Raw genomic sequence first — 13,508 nt, forward strand, 5'->3', positions numbered from 1 at the left:
ATCACTTGTCCAAGTACGTGTGGGGCTGTATCTGGGCCCTTTATTCTGTTCCACTGGGATGCTTGTCTCTCCTGCACCTGTACCACACTATCTGAATTCCTACAGTTTATAGTTGATGATAGTAAGTTTTAATATCTGGTAGAGTAAGCCCTCCCACCTCTCATACCTAGATATTTTTGAGGCCGGGATCGCTCATACACACAAATCCATTCAAACGTTTATGCAGTGTGCGGGAGGGGTGGGGAGGAGAGGTGCTCAGGGCAGCGAGCAGGGCAAGGATCCTCTGTTTCCATGGCACCCTCCCAAGGGGCGGCCGCGGACAGCCACAGTGCCAATCACCCTGTAGGGAGATCACAAATGCGTCATTGGGCTCCGTCGTCTCTCATCCCAGAGGGCCACGCAGCTCTCAAAACCCAGATACAATTCGAAGCAGACAACACTCCAGGCGCGTCTCTTCCCTTCCATCCCGGAGGCACACCCTTTGCTGCAAATCCCGCGCGTCTGGCCGGCGCCCAAAATACCGATCCCGGACAGATTCGCCAATAGACGTGCTCAGTCCTGTTGGTTGAGGTTCTAACCGTCTGAGGGAGAAACACCCCATCCATATGGGGAGAAACCGCCGGCGGAGATCCTCTGACCCGCTGGCACGGCCTGATGAGCAAACACGGACAACTTCACTGCCTGAGTAACAGACAACCAATCAGACCCGCTTCACTCTGTGACCGACTCCCAGGCAGACTGGCCCCAAACACACACCCTACTTCCCAGCCCGTTACTGCTTCCCGCGTCCCTCGCCACCGCCCGGCATTTCATTCCAGGTTTACAAAGCAGTGATTGAGCGCACACTGCACATTAGCCGATAGGAATTAGGATTCCCAGGAGCTTTGGCTGGGGGAGTAGGGGTGGGGTGTCCCCCTAGACCCACAGGCTGCCTCCCGAAGCAGGCTCCCAGGGTCCCTCGGGTTTCCCCGCCGTCCCCTCCAGGGTAAAGGCACATTCGGTCAACCACCACCACTTTTCCGCCCGGACTCTGACGCATGCGCACTGCGACCCTCAGGCCGGCAGTGAAACGAGAGGGGGAGGGACCCTAAACCGCGATCCCCTAGGTCACGGGGGTAGCGACCCCGCCCGAGGTGGCCGCCGCCGCCAGCAGTCCTCAAAACAGAAATTGCGAAACCAAAAGGTTTGGTGAGGTCCCACCGAGATTTGAACTCGGATCGCTGGATTCAAAGTCCAGAGTGCTAACCATTACACCATGGGACCTGCTGGCTGCTTTAGGCGGCCGGGAGGCTTCTCAAGCCACATGGCGCGCGGAGCTGCCTGCCGGGAGGGACGGCGGACGCCCGCTTCTCCCGGCCTGGGCCCTGAGCTCCGGGCCCGAGACCGCTCGGGCGGGCGGAAGCGGACCAGCAAGGGCTTCCGCGGCCCCCGACGTTGCGAGTCCCGCGGTGTCATCTCTTGCCGCCGCTCTTCCTGCTCCTCTGCTCTCCTCCGGGGGTCCTGACGTGCGCCCCCGGGAAGCCGGAAGAACGGCGGGCTGGGGGGCGGAGAAGGCGGGGCGGGGCGGCTTCGGCCCCTGCCCCGAGCGGAAAGCCTGGCGCACGCTGCCTGGGCTGCGGGCTTGTTTATTTATTTATTTCCACGGGGCGCCCTCTGCCCGGGCCACGGTGGCCGAGCGGGGAGGGAAGCGGCCCGGCACGGGGCGGGACGGCGGTTCAAAGCCCGGGCGCGCACGCGAGCCCGGGGTTCCTACCGGAACTCGGGGGCGACGGCGGAACCCGGGATCAGGCGCTTCCGCGTCCTGCTCGGCGGGACCCCCGTGGGGGCGGCGGTGGTTCCTTTCAACCTGTGGATCTGGGGTCCGCGGGAGGCAGACTGGCTCCTGGGCTTTTTCGCGTCAACTTTTGAATAGCCTTTTAGAACCTTTGGCTCAGCGGTTTCACTTCTGTTAACTTTATCCTTAAAGGACTACTTTAAGACCGGTGCGGCGGAGTGTTCGGGGGTGTTCTCGGCGGTGATGTTCATCATGGGAAAGAGCAGAAGAGAAATGTCCGTCAGTTGAAAATCGGTTTAGTAGATATTGACAGCTTCTGTACGATGAATGCTGTGCAGGTATTGGGGGGATGCGTTTTTATTGCATTGACATCGTTTTGGTTTGTTGCATTATTTTGATTTGTTGTATTGACATGAAAAGAGCGACAGGCCTCAACAAACCCAACCCAAACAAAAATCTATTTACTAATTCGTGTGTAGAATGCCCACTTACATAGAAGCAGAAAAGCTGTGTCCGTGTGTGTGTGTGACAGACATTTGCCACTGATTGATTTGCCCTGTGTCATCTGACTGCCTGTCTTGAGGGATCCAGCCTTGTGTGGGTCTGGCTGATAGCACGGCTGTGCTCCAAGACAGATACACTCGCTCTCCAGAGTGACAGTGAGTGTGTACTTAGCTTGCTCTGCTGGACTTAGAATCCAAAGGGACGGATGCCCAGAAACGGGGACGTTTTAGAACTTGGCCTGTAGCTGGCAGTTGCTGTGACACCCAGTGCCTCGGGGTCAGTGGTAGCAGCCATGCCCACTGGCCCCAGAAGTGGCGCCTGAGACAGCCCAGGGTTCTGACCTTGGGGCCGTTCCTGGTTGCCTAGTTCCCCTTGGTTCTTGTCCATTTTCCTGAGTTTGCTTCTCTGATGCTAAGAGCTATCTGACTTCCTTCCAGCAAAGTACCTTTCCTGTGTAAGTTACCCAGAATCCTTTTGTGTTGCATTGGGTCAAAAATCTGCTGAGCCCAGATCCAAAAAGGTCTGCTGTTGACAGACAGCCCTGGGGAATAAATTGATGAGGCTCTTTTCTCCTAGTTTACGATTTTCTGTATTCCTTGAACAAATATAACTCTTGTATATTGTCAGAAGAAACATTAAAGATCTTCCATTTTGAGGAACGAACCAAACTCCCGTTGAGTTTCTATGGTGAGATAAGGGTGTCTCTTTATTAGGCTGGAGCGACAATATCGAATTGACTAAATATCAAAGGACTTTGGCATCTCTGGTTTCCCATCTATTTCCTTCTGTACCGGTGAACGTGTACTGGAATTAATTTTTCAAAAGCTACTATAGAAACCCTAAAGAGTTGCGATTATACCCTTTGGAAGTGGACAGGAGATGGTTCCTTCTGTCCGGCGGGAGGACTTCACCCTCCTCCTATTCCCTACTTCTTTTCCGCTTCCCTCCACCTCCTCAGCTTGAAAACTTTTACCAGCCAGACACCCTCGCTGAAATCCCCACTCGTGAATTCGTCAAGTGGCAGAAAAGCATCATCTCCCTTACAGCTTGTGTCATTACTTGCTGGGATGATAGGTACTTGTGTTCTGTGGCTCAGTCTCTCCCATGTTCCCTCCCCCCCCCCCTTCCCCTGGGTTGGACTGTGAACTCTTTGGGGGGCAGGGTCCAGGACTTGCTGGTTTTTAAATGTGGCTAGTGCCATACCAAACACGTTCACAGAACCCCCTCGGGAGGGCCCAGGAGAACTGGGGAGGAAGAAGCTACATTTCCTTTAACATCACATTTGTTCTTTTTGAGACACCAGAGAAAACAGAGACGATATGTAATCTCCCTGCCCCAGCATAACTAGTTTCTTTTAACGTAAATGCATCATGCGTGACCCCCCAAACACGGCATCTCGTGAAGGCTTGGAGAATAGACTCTCTGTGTCCTTGCGCCCAGGATAGGTGACATCTGCCACGAATCCCCTACTTTGCCTTGGGAGCCCCAGCTATGTCAGACAAGCCGTTTAAGTGCCACCTCGTGCAAGGTGACCCGTGATGCCCTGAGTCTCTGAGCCTCCTGCCCAGCCCCCTGCTCTGGGCCTCGCGTTCCTGAGGCTCTGATGGGGTAATCTGGCTGCTTACTTTCTGTGAACAAAGCAGCATCCACATTTTATCCTTTTCTCGAATGTTTTCACTTTCTCTTTTTAAAATAATTACCTTATCATTTCAGATTTTAAAGGTAAAGCATTTCTATGGGGAGCCTGGGTGGCTCCGTCGCTTAATCGTCTGGCTCTTGGTTTTGGCTCAGGTCATGATCTCGTGCTTTCGTGAGTTCGACCCCCATGTTGGACTCTGGGCTGACAGTGCGGAGCCTGCTTGGGATTTTCCCTCTCTCCTTCTCTCTCTGCCCCTCCCCCACTCACGCAGTCTCTGTCTCTGTCAAAATAAAGAAAGAAACTTAAAAAAAGAAAAGGTAGGGGCGCCTGGGTGGCTCAGTCAGTTAAGTGTCCGACTTTGGCTCAGGTCATTGTCGCATGGCTTGTGGGTTCGAGTCCCGCGTCGGGCTCTGTGCCGACATCTTGGAGCCTGGAGCCTGCTTCGGATCTGTGTCTCCCTCTCTCAACGTTCTCTCTCTCTCTCTCTCTCTCTCAAAAATAAACATTTAAAAACAATCCTTTAAATTTAAAAAAGGTAAAGCATTTCTAATGGAAACTGTAGAAAAGGCAGTTAAAGTGGAAAGATTTTTAAATGTTTATTTATTTTGAGAGAGAGAAGGCACACGGATGCAAGCGGGGTAGGGGCAGAGAGGGAGAGCGAGAATCCCAAGCAAGATCCGTGCTGTCAGCGCAGAGCCCAGCGCGGGGCTGGATCGCAAGAACTGTGAAATCCTGACCTGAGGCGGAATCAAAAGTTTGATGCTTGGGGCGCCTGGGTGGCTCGGTGGGTTGAGCGGCTGACTTCAGCTCAGGTCATGATCTCGAGGTCCGTGAGTTCAAGCCCCACGTTGGGCTCTGTGCTGACAGCTCAGAGCCTGGAGCCTGTTTCAGATTCTGTGTCTCCCTCTCTCTGACCCTCCCCCGTTCGTGCTCTGTCTCAAAAATAAATAAACGTTAAAAAAAAAATTTTTTTTTTAAAGTTCGATGCTTAACCACCTGAGCCACCCAGGCACCCCAAGTAGAAAGATATTTATTTATTTACTTATTTATTTATTTAAATTTAAATCAAAGTTAGTTAACATACAGAGTAATAACGATTTCAGCACCCTCTAGTTCCATCCACATTGTTGCAAATGGCAAGATTTCATTCTTTTTATGGCCGAATAATATTCCATTGTATATATACGCCACATTTTCTTTTTTCTTTTTTTTTTTTTTTTTTTACGTCTTCTTTATCCATTCATCCATCAGTGAACATCTGGGCTCTTTCCATACTTTGGCCATTGTCGATAGCGCTGCTATAAACATGGGGGTGCATGTGTCCCTTCGAATCAGCACTCCTGTATCCTTCGGATAAATACCTTGCAGTGCGATTGCTGAGTCATAGGGTAGTTCTATTGTTGACTTTTTGAGGAGGCTCCATACTGTTTTCCAGAGCGGCTGCCCCAGCTTGCACTCCCACCAACAATGCAAAAGAGATCCTCTTTCTCCGCATCCTCGCCAACATCTGTCGTTGCCTGAGTTGTGAATGTGAGCCATTCTGACAGGTGCGAGGCGATATCTCATTGTGGTTTTGATTTGTATTTTCCCTGATGATGAGTGATGTTGAGCATCTTTTCATGTGTCTGTTAGTCATCTGGATGTCTTCTTTGGGAAAGTGTCTATTCATGTCTTTTGCCCATCTCTCCACTGGATTATTTGCTTTTTGAGTGTTGAGTTTGATAAATTCTTTATAGATCTTGGATACTAACCCTTGATCTGATATGTCAATTGCAAATATCTTCTCCCATTCTGCCGGTTGCCTTTTAGTTTTGCTGATTGTTTCCTTCGCCGTGCAGAAGCTTTTTATCTTGATGAGGTCCCAATAGTACATTTTTGCTTTTATTTTCCTTGCCTCTGGAGACATGCCAAGTAAGAAGTTGCTGCGGCCACGGTCAAAGAGGTTGTGGCCCGTTTTCTCCTCAAGGATTTTGATGGCTTCCTGCCTCCCCTGTAGGTCTTTCAACCATTTTGAGTTTATTTTTGTGTGTGTTACAAGAAAGTGGTCCGGCTTCGTTCTTCTGCATGTTGCCGTCCAGTTTCCCCAACACCATCTGTTGAAGAGACTGTCTTTTTTCCAGTGGATACTCTTTCCCGCTTTGTCAAAGATTAGTTGACCATACATTTGTGAGTCCATTTCTGGGTTCTCTATTCTTGTTCCATTGATCTGAGTATCTGTTTTTGTGTCAGTACCATACTGTCTTAATGATTACAGCTTTGTAATGCAGCTTGAAGTCCGGAATTGTGATGCCTCCGGCTTTGGTTTTCTTTTTTATGATTGCTTTGGCTATTCGGGGTCTTTTCTGGTTCCATACACATTTTAGGATTGTTCGTTCTAGACTCTGTGAAGATGGCGGGTGTTATTTTGATAAGGATGGCGAAAGATTTGAAAATAATTACAATTCCAACAAGCCCTTTTATTTATTTGTTTGTTTTTTATTTATTTTCTTTAGTAATCTCTCCATCCAATGTGGGGCTCAAACCCATAACCCCGAGATCAAGAGCCCCCACACTCTCCCAGCTGAGCCGACAAGCACCTTTGACATTGGATTTTTTTTTCATTTCCTTTTTTAAAATGCATTTCTACATAATCTTCACTGTACAATTTCATGTTCCGCTTTTGCACTTAACATAATAATGACAGGTTACCTAAAAACCTTGTTTCTTTCCTTAAAAAGCTTAAAATATTTACATGGGTAATACACGAGCACAATATAAAATTCAAAAGTAAATGCACAGATAAAACTTCTTCACTATAATTTTCTGCTCTCAGAGGCAACTTCTGATATTCTTCTGGAGACATTTTATTTATTTATTTATTTTTACTTTTATTTATTTTTGAGAGACAGAGCACAAGTGGGGAGGGGCATTGAGAGAGGGAGACACAGAATCCGCAGCGGGCTCCAGGCTCCAAGCGGTCAGCGCAGAGCCCGACATGGGGCTTGAACTCACAAACCATGAGATCATGACCTGAGCCAAAGTCTGACACTTAACCGACTGAGCCACCCAGGTGCCCCTAGAGATATTTTATTCTTATACAAATATACGTGAATATGCATACTTCTTTCCTTTTTTTTTTTTTTTTAAGTAAGTTCTGTGTCCAACGTGGGGCATGAACTCATGTCTCTGAGATCAAGTCATAAACTCTACTGACTGAGCCAGCCAGACACCCCATACTCCTTTTCTTTTCTTTTTTTTAAATTTTTAATGTTTATTTTTGAGAGAGAGAGACAGAATGTGAGCAGGAGAGGGGCAGAGAGAGACAGAAAGACACAGAATCTGAAGAGGCTCCGGGCTCTGAGCCATCAGCACAGAGCCTGACGCGGGGCTCGAACTCACAAGCTGTGAGATCATGACCTGAGCCGAAGTCGGATGCTCAACCGACTGAGCCACCCAGGCGCCCCTCCTTTTCTTTTGAGAAGTGGAAACGCTGTTCTGTACTCTGTTTTACTCATTTAGCACCACATCTTGAGGATTGTTCCATAATAGTATATATGTCTAATTTTTTTAATGATATTTTATTGAGATATTATTTACATAAAGTAAAAGGCACAAACCTTAACTGAAGAGCGGAAGAGAAGGGGTAGAGACGGTGACCTCTGGAAGACTGGTGTGCCTGAAACTTGCTAGTGTCCTCAGCACAGACTATGTGCTTATCAAGAGTGTTGAGAATGGGAACTGGCAGGAAAAATCAGGATGTCAGTATCCGTTAGTGACTTCATGCGGTAGCTTTTAGGATGGCCCTGTAAAGGAAGACAAGTTTCAGGCTGAAGGCGCCCTGTTTTCAAGCAGGTGTAACATGTTTCTTTTAAGGGTGGCATACCATCCAAGCTTGCTGGCAATCCTATAATTTGGAGCCTTGCAGGGCGGGGGAAAGCTAAATTCTCGACCCCGAGAGAAAGCACCAACAGAGACCAGAGACTTCGCAGGAGACCCGTTTGAGCAAAAGACCAGCCTACTACATTGTGATGTTTGAAATATTTTCTGCTCACATGAGGCGCCTGGGTGGCTCAGTCAGTTAAGCATCCAACTTCGGCTCAGGTCATGATCTCGTGGTCCGCGAGTTCGCGCCCCGTGTCAGGCTCTGTGCTGACAGCTCAGAGCCTGGAGCCTGTTTCAGATTCTGTGTCTCCCTCTCTCTCTGACCCTCCCCCATTCATGCTCTGTCTCTCTCTGTCTCAAAAATAAAATAAACATTAAAAAAAAATTTTTTAATAAAAAAATTTTAAAAAATAAATATTTTCTGCTCACAAAGAGGAAACAGCTGGGGGCAAAGAGCAGATTATAGTCTCTCTGTACCTTATGACAGAAGATTTTGAATAGCCTCAAGGCAGAAGCCATTTAACTGAGTGCCAGAGGATAAACGAAGCATAGAGACCTGTGGTTACCAGAACGAGTTTCCCCGTCTCAAAGACTACATCTAGACAAGATGTCTGGAATCCACTAGAAATGACAGAAAACCTCTTATGTTTTACGGAGTAGCTAACAAGGTTTCACTGGCAATTTCCGTTTCCTTAAAAATCTGACTGATAACTGCTAATGAGTTTTACCTCCTGGGGCCAGTCCCAGGCAGGCGCACACCTGCCTAACAGGGAGTGGGCAGTTAAAGCTTTGACAGGCCACAGAAGGGTCACCCTGCCCAAGGACCTCAGACGGGGATATGGAAGATAATGGAAAAGGGGACTCCTACGAGAGGGAAGAACTTGGAGTTGCCAGATGGTCTGAACAGCCAGGGTTCAGACTCCCTGATCTCCCTCCCGATCATAGGACACCTGTGGTCTGCCCCATCTCTAGGCTTCAAGCTGTATATGAGACCGTTCAAGACAAGTTTCAACTTGGGTCAAGTTTCTGGTGCTTGTCGGTAAAAGCATTCTAATAGATAATCCGTTTTTTTTTTTTGTTTGTTTGTTTTTTTAAGTAGGATCCACTCCTAGCATGGGGCCCAACGAGAGGCCTGAATGGGGCCCAACACGGGGCTTGAACTCTCAACCCTGAGAACAAGACGTGAGCTGAGATCAAGAGTCAGATGCCTGACCAACTGAGCCACCCAGGTGGCCCTCTTAGAGAACCTTTTCGTAGTGGCTTATATATGGTTTTGGTCTATTAAAAATCAAAATCAGTTGGGGAGGGACCTTCCTAAGAGTGGAGGAGAGAGCTCCCAGCCCCATGTCGTTTACCCACGTGAAATGGACACACCCTCACAAACAAGCAAGTACCACGGTTGCCAACAAATTCCTCTTTTCTGAAAGTCATTACTGTAGCAATTTTCCTGAGCAAGGCGCTGGGAATCAGTGGATAGAGGGAAGACGGAGAGAGCAGGCTCGAGCTCCCCCTACAGGCCAACACGATTATTTGCACCGGCTTGCCCTGCCATTTGGTGTCTCGCAGAAGTATCCGGAAGGATTCCTTCACTACCTTTGCCCTCCTTCACCATCACTTCATTGTAAAGGACACTTCACTTTCTTTCACTGCCCTGGAAGGAGACTTGTGTCATTGCTTTGGTCCGGGTTGCTTGCTCGTGTCTGAAATTCAAGGCTCGAGGGAGGCCTGTGTGCCCGTTAGTGTCTGTGACCCGATTTCTGCTTCCAAACCACCCAAGGAGAAGACTTTTCGTTTATGCTTTTCTGGTTTGAGAACAGGATGGTTGTATGATTCAGGACACTGTGGTTATAAGTAACAGGAGCCAACTCAAATTAGGTTAAGCAAAAAGGAAGAATTATAAGGGTATAGCGTTTCACAAAATCCCAGGGCAGGACTGTAGCCAGACCTCGGGAAAGAACCAGAAGGCTGGCAGGCGTCTCTCATTTCAGCTTCTCCTTGAGCACACGTTGCATTTTTTTTTCTAGCTGCAGGCCGGCCTTCTCAGCCCCTCAGTCCACGCGGCGGAAGGGGCACGTCCGCAGCTCCGGCGTGCGTGACATCTGACGTCCGGCCACCCGGAGAGCCTTGCTTTGCGGGACCGATTCAAATTCTGAGAGACGCAGCCTGACCGGCCGTGGGTGCAGGAGCCTGACGGTCTTGGTCTGATACACTTTGACCAGGCTGTGGAGTCCCACAGTCTCCGGGTAGTTGATCCGCCTGGAAAGTTGGCTCGCAGTTTAGGCAAACACCCTACAAGAGCTCCGTTTGAACTACTCTTCCCTGCTGGAGTAAACGGTTCCAGATCTTGGGACGGGGGCGGAAAAAATGTGCCCGGCTGGAACATACCCACGACAAGGACAGCATGTCAGAATAGTCCCCGCTGAAGGACGTTGCAGGACGCTCTCATTTCCGTGAAAGCACACAACTGTGTTTTCCTATAGCCTGAATGCAATATTTACTTAGGAAGGCAGACATTTTTCTGGAAGCAGGCCTGGGACAAATTAAATAGCTGTCTCAATATTTAAATATTGTAGGGGCTCCCCGGGTGGCTCAGTCGGTTAAGCATCCGACCCTTAGTTTCGGCTCAGGTCATGCGCTCACGGTTGGTGGGGCTGAGCCCCACGTCGGGCTCTGTGCTGACAGCCCGGAGCCTGGAGCCTGCCTCCGATTCTGTGTCTCCTTCTCTCTCTGGCCACCCCCTGCTCATGCTCTGTCTCACTCTCTCTCTCTCAAAAATAAATAAACATACTCAAAAAATAAATAAGCATTAAAAAAAAGAAAAAGTAGATAGATAATGAATATAATTCATAATTTATCATGTATTTATGCCACATAATGTAACTTTCTTGCTTTTGTTTCCACAAATTATTGGAATTTGTGGAAATTCACTAATTATGTTTTTATAATCGACATTTTTCACGTAATTTGTAGCCAATGGCACTTTGGGCTTTTTGTTTGTTTTTTTTAATTTTTTTAATGTTTATGTTCGAGAGAGACAGAGACAGAGCACGAGCAGGGGAGGGGCAGAGAGAGAGGGAGACACAGAATCGGAAGCAGGCTCCAGGCTCTGAGCCGTCAGCACAGAGTCCGATGCGGGTCTTGAACCCACGAACTGCGAGATCACGACCTGAGCCAAAGCTGGACACGTAACTGACCGAGCCACCCAGGCACCTCGGTTTTTTGTCTTGGTTTGTTTTTTTGCCAATGACAGTGCTAAACTGTCAACAAACTATATCCAATGGACCGAAGACAGCCTATATGGTTTAGTTTTGGCCCCACAGGCTCAGAATTGTTTTTATATTTTAAAGGGTTATGGAAAAAAAAAAAAAGAATATGTGATAGAGACCTTAAGTGGCTCACAAAATCTAAAATAATTACCATCTTGTCCTTTGCAAAAATTTTGTCAACCCTTAATCCAAAGTATGCCCTGAGGTCTGGTCTGCGAGCTCTTTGCTACCTCTCTGCCTTGAGATAAGGAGGTTGCATCAGAATTAAAACCATCTAGATCCTTCGGCCCGTTGCTTTAGATGAGCTGATGCTTTTCGTGGCAAGACTTTCTCAATGAAGGACGCAGTGTGTTGACTACATTTTGACACATGCTCTTTAGGAATCTATAGACGTGCACACTGAGTCGCAATAATCCAAGGAATTGAAAAAATAAAAGGTGATTGTGTTCAAACTGCAAGAAATTTACCCTAAGGGTAAACTGAAGCCAATGTTAACAATTTTTAAATTAAAATTATTTTTCATGTTTTGAAAATGAGTTTTCTTCTGAAATACTCAAAATTGGAGTACCTGGCTTGCTCAGTTGCTGGCGCATGTTGACTCGATCCCAGGGTTGTGGGTTTGGGCCCTGGGTGTGGAGATTGCTTTTAAAAAAAAAGAGATCTTAAAAAAAATTTGTAAATGCTCAAAATGATCTATTAAGATTAAAAGGCAAAATCAAAATGATGATGGGCAAAAGCTCATTTAAAAACCCAATTTAGGGGCGCCTGGGTGGCTCAGTCGGTGAAGCGGCCGACTTCGGCTCAGGTCGTGATCTCGCGGTCCGTGAGTTCGAGCCCCGCGTCGGGCTCTGTGCTGACAGCTCAGAGCCTGGAGCCTGTTTCGGATTCTGTGTCTCTCTCTCTCTGACCCTCCCCCATTCATGCTCTGTCTCTCTCTGTCTCACAAATAAATAAACGTTAAAAAAAATAAAAAAATAAAAGAATTAAAGAGAGGGTGCCTGGGTAGCTCAGTCGGTTAAGCGTCTGACTTCAGCTCAGGTCATGATCTCGCAGTCCGAGGTTCAAGCCCCGCATCAGGCCCCGTGCTGACAGCTCAGAGCCTGGAGTCTGCTTCGGATTCTGTGTCTCCCTCTCTCTCTGCTCCTCCCCTGCTCGCGCTCTATCTCTCTCTTTCTCAAAATAAATAAACATTTAAAAACATTTTTTTTAAAAACTAAAGAGTACAAACGGTTTACTCTTTTTAAATGTCCCAGAAGACACTATGTGCAGTTGTGAAAACTACGCTGATTTTTTTAGCGTTTTTAGAACCACGACTCTCCTGCTCTGTGTGGGATCTGAGAGGAAGAATTTAACAAATTAAACCATTCGTCTTTTTCTTTTACCTAAGCATTTTGCAGCTCAAGTCTTACCTGCATCCAAAGAACAGCCTCAGGCTTTCACTGGGCCCCCGGATGCAGCCGTCTTTTGAAGACATAAGGTGTGGAGAAGCATTTCCCCGGGGCCTGAATGCTGTTAGTCCCAGGAGTGAATATCGAGAGTAACAGAGCACTTGGTCCCAGTGACGGAGATGCCCAGATGTTCGTCAGCAAACACATGCGATATACAGGATTCTCTAAAGGTTCCAGATAGGGGCTTTTCTTGCCTGGTTTTAAAGGCAGGGCTGGATGGGACAATCCAACATGGTCTTCCTATATAGCTATGTTATTGGAGGTCAAGTGCATGGACCAGCACCGAATGACTGTCCCTGTTAGTTAAAGCTGTCACAGCTTTTGCAATAGAATCTTTATGACCTACACAACGGGACGAGGTATGCGTTCAATTCGGGGTTTGGGAGAATTAAAAAAAAAAAAAAAAAAAAGATTGCCAGCGTATATCCATACCCAGGCAAGCCCAAATTAAACAAAATTAACCTGACTTTCTTTATTGCAGGACTTCTCAGAGCCTAAGCTAACGTGAATTAGCGAACTGACACGCTAATTCACGTGTGCTAATGTGGATTGCAACTTTCCAAGAGGGAGCTACGTCTTGCAGTATTTTTCAAAATCATCGGACCACCAAAACCTTTTTCATGACGTTTTATTCCCAGCCCACAGCCCCGTTTTCAGAAATCCTGAACCACCCTAGACGATCTTCCGCAGGAAAGAGTGGAAACCCTAACGGCAGGGCACTTGGGGAATCTGCTGACTCCTGAGATAACAGAAAAAGCCTTCCTCAACAACATGTGATGGCTCCTCTCTGCAGACGACGAGGGACTTGAGTGGTCAGCAGTTGCTGTCCAGTGCCCGGAAATGCCATCGCACTTACTCTGTTTACCACGGCACCTTGCTTAGCACGGGGTCGGAGTTCAATCCCTGGCGTTCTGGAAATGTGTCCTTGCGGTGGTGAGTCTGATGCCAGGGAAACCTTTGTTCTGGCGGACGGTGGACTCCAGCGCTGTTCCCCCCCCCCCTCCCTGCTGCCTGAA

At 47.9% G+C, this 13,508-nt stretch overlaps 1 long non-coding RNA gene and 1 other non-coding gene across 3 annotated transcripts; both read right to left on the reverse strand.

The window, feature by feature from the left end:
• Positions 1-205: 205 nt before the first annotated feature.
• On the reverse strand, positions 206-1,295 carry LOC122233667. Of its 2 annotated transcripts, none has more exons than XR_006211333.1 (2): positions 926-1,295; positions 206-651 (listed from the first exon to the last, which is right to left on the reverse strand). It is a non-coding gene; the product is annotated as an uncharacterized LOC122233667 (long non-coding RNA). The 2 variants fall into 2 exon arrangements; XR_006211334.1 differs by having other exon boundaries at positions 757-1,295.
• TRNAQ-UUG lies at positions 1,192-1,263 on the reverse strand. The gene has a single exon. It is a non-coding gene; the product is annotated as a tRNA-Gln (tRNA).
• Positions 1,296-13,508: the final 12,213 nt, after the last annotated feature.

The sequence above is a fragment of the Panthera tigris genome, chromosome E1 (assembly GCF_018350195.1).
Source record: "Panthera tigris isolate Pti1 chromosome E1, P.tigris_Pti1_mat1.1, whole genome shotgun sequence".
In the NCBI taxonomy this organism is placed as follows: Eukaryota; Metazoa; Chordata; class Mammalia; order Carnivora; family Felidae; genus Panthera; species Panthera tigris.